Genomic DNA, 12,240 nt, shown 5'->3' with positions numbered 1-12,240 from the left:
GTCAGGCTGCGGAGAACTGTCTGCAGGGTCGATCCGGTGCAGATCACAAACCCTCTCGAAGGCTGTGAGGAAGGCATCCATGACACCCCCTCCCTAAACAGGGGAAGCAGCTTGGAGTCCAGCTTCCTCCCAGAGCTGCCATCTTGGGGCCCTTCCCCACTTACCCCTGGACAGGCCCTCTTGGCCCATCTCTCCTCCAGCTCTCTCCTCCAGCTTGTGCTTCCGCTGTTGGACATGGTCTTCTCGCTTTCTCTGCCTGTCCTCCAGCCTCTGCTCCTCCAGCTCCAGCTGCTTCACTTTCAGCTCCAGCTCCTGCCTCCACAGCTCCCCCGGGGAGAACCCAGATTGGGGCTCCCCTGCGCTGGCTGGGGAGTTAGCTCTGACAGACTCCAAGCTGCTATACTGACTGCCTTCCCCCTCCCCCCCAGCTACTCCCTGGCTCTCTGGGCATCCCAGGAGCCCTGCTGGGACACAGAGCCTGTAGCTCTGACTGGTCATTCTCCACCAGCTGAGCTATTCGCTGCTCCTTAGTGAGCTCCATGCTCAGCCCTCTGCCCCTGCACAGACGTGTCAGGTCGCTCTTATGGAGCTGGGCACAGGCCTTTTCCCTGCTGGTTCCTTCAACAACCTCGTTCATTTCTGGCAATCACTATTTGCACTGCGCCTGAGCAGCCAATGGTCTACAGGGTACACCTCAACCATCCTCTGCTACCATGTTGTCACGGCTCACAGTTTGTGCCCACACTTGGTCCCTTGGCTCCCGGGCGGAAGCCCCTCTCCAGTGAGGCAACCCCTTCTTGGGCAGCCCACTCCAGCATGGTGACCCTCTCTCGGGGTGCCCACTCTCACCTGGGGGGTCCGTCCCTCTGTCTCCGGAACGGTGCCTCTCAGGGCCTTCAACCGCCTGCCTCCACCGTGAGCCCCTTTGGGGGGTCCCCTCCCCATCAACTCCCGGGGCCTCCACTCCCAGAAGGAATGGTGCCACCCTGTTCTCTAGACCAGGCAACTATCGGCCAGCACAAAACAGGAGGGTTTATGGAGCTTTGAACACAGCAAAGGTTCCCTCACTCCAATAGGCCTGGTCCCTCAGCCCCTCATGTCAGTCTCTCCTGCAGCCAGCTGAGCCCTGCCTGCTCTGCTCTCAGTCCCCCAAAAAACAGCCGCAGTCTCCCAGAAGAGCCTCCAATAAACTCAGCAACAGCCCCTCCCCTGTCCATTGTCTTCTTCCCAGATAAGAGGGTCTCCTGTTCCCCTCTCTTCTCTGCCTTCTCTCTCCTGTCTATTGTTCTCCCCTCACTTGGATCAGCTGGGGTCCCTCTCTACAGCCCATTGTCTGTCATCTGACCAGAACCAGCTGGCTGTGTCCTCTGAACAGAGTCGGGGTTACCAGGGTCCCAGACACCATGGCTCCAATTCTGGGCTGTTCTCTGAAACAACAAACTCCCCACCTTGTCACATTAAACCAGTAACTTCTGTATGTAACACCCCCCTTTGCACCCTCAAAACTCCCCACTTCCTCACAACATTTAAAACTGAGAAACAGCCAAGAAATCGCCAAATTTAAAAAGATCAGTTAATGACAGAAAAAGGAAAAGAACAACTATTGGAGGAATGCTAAATAAACAAGGGTATGGCTACACTACAGCACTAATTCGAACTAACTTAATTCGAATTAGTTAATTCGAACTAAGCTAATTTGAACTAGTGCATCTAGACCTAAAAACTAGTTCGAATTAGCATTTTGCTAATTCGAACTAGCATGTCCACATTGAGTGGACCCTGAACCGAGGTTAAGGATGGCTGGAAGAAGTGCTGGCAGGGCATCAGAGGAGAACTTAGAGCGTGGAGCTGCTGCCTCAGGCTAGCCGAGGGCTGTGCTTAAAGGGACCCGACCCCCACCCCAGACAGACAGTTCTCAGGGGTTCCCCGCTTGCAAAGCAGTCCCGGCTTGGAGTGCCCACACTCGGCACATCACAGCACTCGGCCATCAGACCGGCTGCACTTGCCGCAGGCTGCCATCTGGGGAGGGGGGCAATTGGGGGGCTGCAGGAGAGCTTCTACCCCCAGAAGCCCGCAGAGCCAGCCCAGTCCTCCCCATTGGGGGCTCATACCCCATTCCTCCCTCACCTCCTTCCACTTACCCCTCCCTAGCCCCCCTTCTTGATGTACAAAATAAAGCACATGTGTGTTCAAAAATGGAAACTCTCTTTATTGAACAAAACTGGGGGAGACTGGGAAAAGGAGATGGAAGAGGGGAAGAGAGAGGGTGGGAGAGGGGAGGGCAACTACAAGGATGAGGGGTTTGGAACAAGTCCCATATGAAGAGAGACTAAAGAGACTGTGACTTTTCAGCTTAGAAAAGAGGAGACTGAGGGGGATATGAGAGAGGTCTATAAAAGCACGAGTGGTGTGGAGAGGGTGCATAAATAAAAGTTCTTCATTAGTTCCCATAATAGAAGGACTAAAGGACACCAAATGAAATGGATGGGTAGCAGGCTTCAAACTAATAACAGAAAGTTCTTCTTCACAAAGCAAATAGTCAACCCGTGGAACTCCTTGCTGCAGGAGGCTGTGAAGGCTAGAACTAGAACAGAGTTTAAAGAGAAGTTAGATAAATTCATGGAGGTTGGGTCCATGGAGTGGTATTAGGGAGGGGGTAGAAATGGTGTCCCTGGCCTCTGTTTGTGGAAGGCTGGAGATGGATGGCACGAGACAAATGGCTTGGTCATTGTTTTCGGTCCATCCCCTCCAGGGTACCTAGTGTTGGCCGCTGTCGGCAGACAGGCTACTGGGCTAGATGGACCTTTGGTCTGACCCAGTACGGCCATTCTAAGCTCAGGGCTCAGTGTCGGGGGTCTCACTGGACCACCCTGATTTTCATGAAAACCTGCTCCTGGGTGGCCAGGCTGGCAGCTATCCTGCCCTAGACGGCCACTTTCCTGTGCCTAGTGCGGAGGTCGTGGATAAGGTCCACGATCTCCGCACTAGACCAGGTGGGCGCCCGCCTCTTGCGGGCCTGGGCAAGCGCCCGGGAGCTGCCAGCCTGGTCCCGGGAAGAGGTGGAGGGCTGAGTGGCAGCTGGTGGCTGGTTCGTGCCGTGCCAGGTGCAGGGTCTGCTGGCTGGGTGCTGGCAGGCTTGCACCTGGCATGGGCAACATAGCCAGACCGTGCCCCTTTAAGGGCTCCGGGGCCGGGAGGGGGGCAGACGAGTTTCCCTGGTGGTGCCCAGAGTGGCCACCAGGGGAAGCTGGGAAGGGCTAGCCTCCCACTAGTTCGAATTAAGTGGCTACACAACCCTTAATTCGAACTACTTAATTCGAACTAGGCGTTAGTCCTCGTAGAATGAGGTTTACCTAGTTCGAATTAAGCGCTCCGCTAGTTCGAATTAAGTTCGAACTAGCGGTTCGCCTGTGTAGCGCCTATCAAAGTTAATTCGAACTAACGTCTCTTAGTTCAAATTAACTTTGTAGTGTAGACATTCCCCAATAGGCATAGCAGTATACATGTGTGGATAGCTGCCTAATAGAAACAGTGCCATCTACTGTCGGCCCACAAAATATCTAGCATTGTTGACAAATGTGTAGGTTAAATAAAGTTGTTGTTATTCACTGCATGTGGCTTCCTGAAATCAGACGTCAGTAAGGACAGCACCCCATCAGAAAGAAGGGCATGCATATCTTACAAGAGCTGCACACATATGACTCATGGTCGCTGTGGAATACCACTAGGGATCACATTGATGCAATATGAAAACAATTAGGGTATGTCTACACTAGCCCCCTAGTTCGAACTAGGGAGGCTAATGTAGGCATTCGAAGTTGCAAATGAAGCCCGGGATTTAAATGTCCTGGGATTTATTTGCATGTTCCCCTCCGGTCGCCATTTTTAAATTCCGCTAGCCCAAAGTAACTGCCCGCAGCTACACGCGACAGTGAAATGGTAATTCGAACTAAGTCCTTAGTTCGAATTAACTGTTACACCTCATTCCAGGAGGAATAACAGTTAATTCGAACTAAGGACTTAGTTCGAATTGCCTTTTCACTGCCGCATTTAGCTGCGGGCAGTTACTTCGGGCTAGTGGAATTTAAAAATGGCGACCGGACGGGAAAATGCAAATAAATCCCAGGACATTTAAATCCCGGGCTTCATTTGCAACTTCGAATGCCTACATTAGCCTCCCTAGTTCGAACTAGGGGGCTAGTGTAGACATACCCTTACAGATAAACAATGAAAATACACATGCAAAGCTCTGAGAAAGATGTTTTTGAAATGTGGTATTCTCATCACCATCAGTTACATGCTCTTCCTCCCCTTGACTGCTGGCAAGTGAATATACAGCCGGTCCCCGAGTTACAAATGGTCAATTTACGACCGTTCGTAGTTCCGACCAAACCTTCCATTAAGCGTTCATAAGTCGATCCCCGAGTTACGAACACAATCTGCGCTTATGAACAGCACGGTCGCATTAAAATGAATGGGGTCCGACTTATGAACACTTCGAGTTACGGCCAACTGTTTGGTCTGTAACTCGTTCGTAAGTTGGGGACCGGCTGTATAGTCCAATAAAGCTCTACCCACTTTCCAGCTACAACCTTCCTGGGTTGCCCCTAACCTGGCCATCCCTTAACAGTAGGCCCAGTTTTCCAACCACTCTCCATGTGAATAAGTACACTCCTATGGACAGTCCCATTGGCTTCAAATGGAAGGACTACTCAAATAAATACATTTACTCAAGTTTACGTATACTGCCAGGATTGGACTTCTGGGTCCTATTTCTAGAGGGGAAGTTAACCGTGTCTGTGTTTTAACCTGGTTTTGAATGTTCCGGCCTTCCCTGAAAGTTGGAGCAATGATTGTGCTGGGTTCAAGGGTCAACTGAGTTTGTAGCCAATTCCTTGGCATGGCTGAATGTCTAGTGTAGATGGGGGCTAAGAACTCATCATAGTCTAAAATATTAGTATTTACATGTTATCTAAAGCCAATTGCAGTTCTGCAAGGTATACAATGAAGGTTGTTACTCCAATTCACAAATGCACTCATTTTAAAATCTTTACTTTATATCTACAGTTTGAAATTGTTATTAACTATGGATTATTGATAAGGCGCTAGACACTCTTGGGCTGTATCTATAATAACATAATTTACTAAAGCACTGTTTCATAAATATACCTAATACTTGGATTACCTTTAGGAAATACATACCTTTTCCTCCCCCCTTGTTCTCATTTGCACTAGTACAAATCTGGAATAATTCCACTGAATTCAGTGTAGTTACTCAGGTTTTACATCAATGTAGATAAAAGCAGAATCTAGCCCATTACAGTTAACTCAATTGGACACATTAGGGTAATCTATCCATGAGACTGGTCTGTGGTCCCGGGCAGTATAATGATGATGATAGCCATTCTGTTAATGACTGTAATTGGATGCTTTATCAAGTCTTGATGGTTGATGGTCAAGTCTTGTATCTTGGTGTGTAGCTGTAATTGGATGCTTGGAGACAGGTGGTTCCTTTTTAAAATGTCAACACTGCAAGTGAAGGTGTGATTGTAGCAGGGAAAGCAGATCCATGTTAGCTTTTATCGAGTGGGTACAGGTAACAATAGGGCTGTGTCTAGACTGGCAAGTTTGTCCGCAAAAGCAGCTGCTTTTGTGGAAAAACTTGCCAGCTGTCTACACTGGCCGCTTGAATTTCCTCAAGAACACTGACTTCCTACTGTGTGAAATCAGTGCTTCTTGTGGAAATACTATGCTGCTCTCGTTTGAGCAAAAGTCCTTTTGTACAAAGCTTTTGCGCAAAAGGGCCAGTGTAGACAGCTCAGATTTGTTTTGCGCAAAAAAGCCCCAATTGCGAAAATGGCGATCGGGGCTTTTTTGCAGAAAAGTGCGTCTAGATTGGCACGGATGCTTTTCCGCAAAAAGTGCTTTTGCGGAAAAGCGTCCGTGCCAATCTAGATGCTCTTTTCCGCAAATGCTTTTAACGGAAAACTTTTCCGTTAAAAGCATTTGCGGAAAATCATTCCAGTCTAGACGTAGCCTAGTAGTATAGCTGTCATGGCATGGGCTTCAGCGCAGACTAGCAATCAAATTACAAGTCCTCTAGAGATGCTGTGTATGGAGGGGTGCGGGTTGCTAAATTGCACCGAAGCCCATGTCACTACTTTTGCACTGCTACTGTTACATGTATTCACCAGCTTAGAGAGAACATGGGCATGCCTACCTTTACTGCAATCATATTAATAGAGGCTGTTGACAAGCTTGTGTCTAGACTTGAGAATGGGTCACTGCTTGTGATTGACTAGTGTTACAGGAAAATATGTCGATGGGTACCAGTGTTTGGCTAATGGCCTAGTCCTGAGAATCAGTCACTCCTGGTGACTGTTGGCTGTGTGGAGACTTTACCAGAGTATTTTTCTATGAGATTCTTGTAAAACAGGTCGGAAAACTGGTGAGCCAGTATAATTCTTCAGCCAAATCTGTGAATAAGGAGGTAGGTCCTGGTACAAACAAAGAAAATGGTATTAAAAGAACTTTGGAAGCTCACTGTTCAATAACAACATTTTAGGTTCACTTGGGCATTTCAAGGGAAGAGGCAACAATAAAAAGCCTCTCCCTTCATCTGTAATCACTGGCCACTTTCCAACTGTGTTACTGAGAAGAAATTTGAAAGGAAATCCACAAAATACTCACTGGTTCCACAAACCCAGCCAGATGGCACTCTCCGGCTACGTCTACACTGGCATGATTTTCCAAAAATTCTTTTAACAGAAAAGTTTTCCATTAAAAGCATTTTCGGAAAAGAGCATATAGATTGGCAGGACGCTTTTCCGCAAAAGCACTTTTTGCAGAAAAGTGTCCGTGGACAATCTAGATGCGCTTTTCCACAAAAAAGCCCCGATGGCCATTTTTGCGATCGGGGCTTTTTTGCGGAAAATAAATCTCTGCTGTCTACACTGGCCCTTTTGTGCAAAAGTATTTCCACAAAAGCACTGACAATCTTACATGAGATCGTCAGTGCTTTTGTGGAAATTCAAGAGGCCAGTGTAGACAGCTGGCAAGTTTTTCCGCAAAAGCAGATGATTTTGCAGAAAAACTTGCCAGTCTAGACACAGCCTCCATGTATTAGAGCTGAGTCATGAGAATGAGCCATCAGAGCCAGAGGGATGTTGCACGAAACAAATTATATGTCCCTGACAGGACATAGTTCTCCTTAGGCTAAATTCCACCCTCCTGGATTAACGTGGCGCAACTGCACTTGAGTGGAGTTCTGCCTACTTACTTCATGGCTGAATGTGGAGCCCTTTGTGAAGAGCTCTGGTCTTTTGACCACCAGTTCCATGCTTCAACCCCTGGACCGTCTCCTTATACTTACATATGACTCTGAATTCTTTCTCTTCCCACCCGAGCAATAAGCACCTACTTACCTGCAGGGAACACTGAAATTCAAGCAGATAGAATATCATCTGTTTCAAAATTGACTTCCAAATAATGGGTTCACTATTAAAATAATGGGTCCACTATTCCAACGTCGCTGTAACCCTCATCCCTTGTTTCAGAATAGCGGTTTATTTCAAAATTAATTTCAAAATAAGAAACTGTGTATCTTACCCCGAGCTAAGGGTGCTGTGTAGATACACCCTAGGGGTGCACTTCCCAGAACCAGCAGTGGGGTAGGTGGCTCAGCTGGGGGAGCTCTTTTCTCTCTGAGAAAGTACTGGGCCTAGTGTAGCACTGGAGAGCACTGTGCTTCAGGGGTAGGGTAGTTGGCTCAGGACAGGATGCTCTCGCCTCTTAGTCACCACTGACCCCAGTGTTGTACCAGATAGGTCTCTAGATGAGTTGCAACACCATGGATGGGGTGGTTAACCCCCCTGGACACTCTGTAGGAGGGTTGTCCCTGGTGTTTTGGGTAAATCCCCTTTTGTGTGGTCATGATTTTTCTCTCAATAATTCTCTCTCTAGTTTCAGCTGGCTACCAAATTTTTCTTCTCTAGGGCTGTGTCCAGACTCAGGGGTTTTTTCGGGAAAAGTAGCCTTTTTCCGAAAAAACTTCACCTGCGTCTAGACTGCAGCTGCGTTCTTTCGAAATTAAATCGAAAGAACGCGGCTTTTCTTTCGACGGCGTTCTTGAATGTAAATAGGGCTTCTTCGAAAGAGAGCATCCAGACTCACTGGGTGCTTTCTTTCGAAAAAGCGGCTTGCTCTTTCGAAAGTTCCACGTGCAGCCTAGACGCTGTCTTTCGAAAGGGGCTCTTTCGAAAGAGGCTTGCAGTCTAGACATAGCCTAGCAGTCAGCTGTGTAGGGTTACTGTGCCCTGCTAAACAGTTGTCAGGCTCCACCCCAGAGGTTTTCCTCTGACATTACACACCAGTGCAATTCCATTTGTGTCAGTGGAGTCACTCATTTATACTGCAATAAGAGAATAAGGCCCTATGCATCAGCGAAACATTTTGAAAGGGGTCAGCTTGGGAGATGCAATGGAAATGTTTGTTCTTTGTGATGGCTGATCCTGTCAGACTGCCCCGTGTTACTGACAGGGCTTCACCTTCCTGAGCTTGCAGTCTCTCCCCGATGTCCGTGATTTTTCTTTGGGGCCCCTTCTCCAGAGCATCTCATGCATCCCCGAGCTCCCAGGATGGAACTGCCACCCTGATCTGGTGTAACTAGTATGGTTCATAGGAACCTTGCAGGAGGTAACTGAAAGAATGAAAATATAGACCTAGTGACCTTGGTTCCCAGGCCTGGGACAAAAAATCCTGGTACCTCTGCAAGGGATTAGAAAAAGTTCAAAGGGAATTTAGGAAACCTCTTGGTGTGTCAGATTTGACCTGTTTCGTCCCTGCCTGACAGGGGGATATTTAATAGCAGTGCTTCCAATAATGTGGGTTCATACTGCTAGGAGCTATGTTCACTCTCTTACAGAAATACAAACATTTGCTAGAATTTCATTTATTTTGACACTGGCTGCCACATAGCCATGAAATAGTTGTAACCAACCCAGAGCTGCTTCAGAAGCCGTGCCCTAGGGATGAAAGGCCACATATCCCAGCCCCCGAGCCCCAGGCGAGCCAATCTTCCTGACCTGGTGTTGGCTCAGGGCCAGTGCTCCAGAAGGACCTCCTATCCCATTCCTTGACCTTTGTAGGCCACCTGGTAACTCTGCCACTCCCTGCTATCTTCTGGGGCTGGCTTCCATTTCACCCCCAAGAGATGATCTCAGCTCTATTTCAATCGTCAGCGCCCCTGAGTCAGCCATGCTGCCACCTTCCCTAGAGACTTGTGTTTTAAATAATTTGCATTCTTTGGACCACACATTTTATACCTAGGCATGCAAGCATAGATACATGTGTGCCTGCACCCAGAAACACATACACAGAGACACGCATATGCATTATACAGAGAACCCCACCTCCACTCCTACACATCCCTGCACGATCACAGGTGTTCACGAACATATGCAAACATACAACATGCACACACATACACAATCACTCAGATAAAACAGTCACACAACACAGGTATACATAGATAGACTCTCTTTCTCTCTCTCTCTCTCTCACACACACACACACACACACACACACACACACACACACACACACACACACACACACAGCTACACACATACCTGTCTCTGGGGAAGCAGTCATGGCTTCCTTTCCCTTCTAGCTTCATCTGTGGGATGCTCAGGTTCTCTCTTAACAGAGACAATTTAGGTGTTTCAGTTTCTGTTCATGAGAGCTGGCATTACCCAGAACAAAGGGCTGGGATGGTACAAAGTAACCTCCCAGCTCCCTGAAGATTGGACTGCAGGAACAATCTTGCCCTAGCAGCAGAGGAGCTGGGGGCTAGTGGGAGAAGCATGGGTGTGGGGAAAGGGAACAGATTGGTGACCTGAGAAGTTGTCTCAATTTCTGTCCTCTTTGGCTGTCCTGCAGGGAGGGGAGTTTTCCCAAAAGCTGAATGGCAGGGAAGGGTCTTGGAAGCCTTTATTTACACAGACAGAGAGCTATACAGCCTTCTCTCTTTCTTTGCCTCCTTTTCAGTGAGGGCATCCAGGAACCAGATCCGTTCGCAAGCTCCCACCTTCCCTCCTGTGCACAGAGCACAGCTACTTGCCTTCCAGACTTGGTGCCTTCATGACTTGTGCATTGGGGAGCAATCCTCCAGAAACCCTGTAGGGAGGCTTAATTCCCTGAGAGAGGAGAGCAGTGATTTATTTCACTAGGAGGGGAGTCTTGCCCACCTATTCTACATCAGTCGTTAGCTGGCTCTAGATAGTCCAGAGGCCTGGGTGCTGTTTGCCCTCTCTTCCTGCCTGGGGGTTTGCTGGTGTTCAGGGTCATTTGGTCAAAGTTTGTTATGTTATCAACCTTGGTCTACAGTATGGAAACCTTATTACACGCACAAATTCTCTGTCACTCCCCCACACTCCTTACTTTCTATTTATTAACAATGACCAGGCAAGCAGAATACACATGCTAAGCACACAGTGCCATGCTCAACAATCATGAGCAAGGCAGGTGAATTTCCCTTGCTGGCTAGGCAAGGTCAATCTCATCTGGGTTCTGGTTGCTACACATCATGGGCCAGCAGTGAATTCTTGGCAGCTCTGATCTTAGGCTGTGTCTTGGAGGTGAGTTAGAATCATAGAATCATAGAACCATAGAGCTGGAAGAGACCTCAGGAAGTCATCAAGTCCAGCCCCCTGCTCTAGGCAGGACCAATCCCAACTAAATCAACTCGGCCATGGCTTTGTCAAGCCGAGACTCTAGGGATGGAGACTCCACTACTTCCCTACGTAACCCATTCCAGTGCTTCACCCCTCTCCTAGTAAAATAGTTTTTCCTAATATCCAACCTAGACCTTCCCCACTGCAACTTGAGACCATTGCTCCTTGTTCTGCCATCTGCCACCACTGAGAACAGCTTCTGTCCATCCTCTTTAGAATCCCCCCGCCCCTTCAGGGAGTTAAAGGCTGCTATCAAACTCCCCTCGCTCTTCTCTTCTGCAGACTAAATAAGCCCAAATCCCTCAGCTTCTCCTCGTAGGTCATGTGCTCCAGCCCCCTAAACATTTTGGTTGCCCTCTGCTGGCCCCTCTCCAATGTGTCCATATCCTTTCTATAGTGGGGGGCCCAGAACTGGATGCCATACTCCAGATGTGGCCTCACCAGAGCCAAATAAGGGGGAATAATCACTTCTCTGGATCTGCTGGCAATACTCTTCCTAATGCACTCTAAGATGCCATTAGCCTTCTTGGCTACAAGGACACACTGTTGACTCATATTCAGCTTCTCACGCACTGTAATCCGCAGGTCCTTTTCTGCAGAACTGCTGCTTAGTCAGTAGGTCCCCAGCCTGTAACAATGCTTGGAACACTGCACTTGTCCTTGTTGAACCTCATCAGATTTCTTGTGGTCCAGTCCTCCAATTTGTCTAAGTCACTCTGGACCCTATCTCTGCCCTCAAGCGTATCTACCTCTCCCCCTTGCTTAGTGTCATCCGCAAACTTGCTGAGGGTGCAATCCATCCCCTCATCCAGATCATTAATAAAGATAATGAACAAAACCTGTTCTAGAACCGAACCTTGGGGCACTCCGCTAGAAACCAACCACCATCCTGACATCGATCCGTTGATCACTACCCGCTGGGACCGGCCTTCTAGCCAGCTTTCTATCCGTCTTCCTGTCCATTTATCCAATCCACATTCCCTTAACTTGCTGGCAAGAATATTGTGGGAGACCGTATCAAAAGCCTTGCTAAAGTCAAGGTATATCACATCCACTGACTTTCCCACGTCCACAGAGCCAGTTACCTCATCATAGAAGCTAATCAGATTGGTCAGGCACGATTTTCCTTTTGTGAATCCATGCTGACTATTCCTAATCACTTTCCTGTCTTCCAAGTGCCTCAAAATGGATTCCTTAAGGATCCCTTCCATGATTTTTCCAGGAACTGAGGTAAGATTGACCGGCCTATAGTTCCCTGAATTGTCCTTCTTCCCTTTTTTGAAGATGGGCACTACATTTGCCTTTTTCCAGTCATCCGGGATTTCTCCCGATCTCCACGACTTTTCAAAGATAATGGCCAAAGGCTCCTCAATGACATTTGCCAACTCCCTCAGTACCCTCGGATGCATTAAGTCCAGACCCATGGATTTGTGTACGTTTAGCTTTTCTAAATAGTTCCTAACCTGTTCTTTACCCACCAAGGGCTGTCCATCTTCATCCCCCCACT

This window comes from Pelodiscus sinensis, chromosome 1 (assembly GCF_052426305.1).
Source record: "Pelodiscus sinensis isolate ZL-2025 chromosome 1, ASM5242630v1, whole genome shotgun sequence".
NCBI lineage: Eukaryota > Metazoa > Chordata > Testudines > Trionychidae > Pelodiscus > Pelodiscus sinensis.
The sequence above is the reverse complement of the archived record's forward strand: the minus strand, read 5'-3'. Positions refer to the sequence as shown.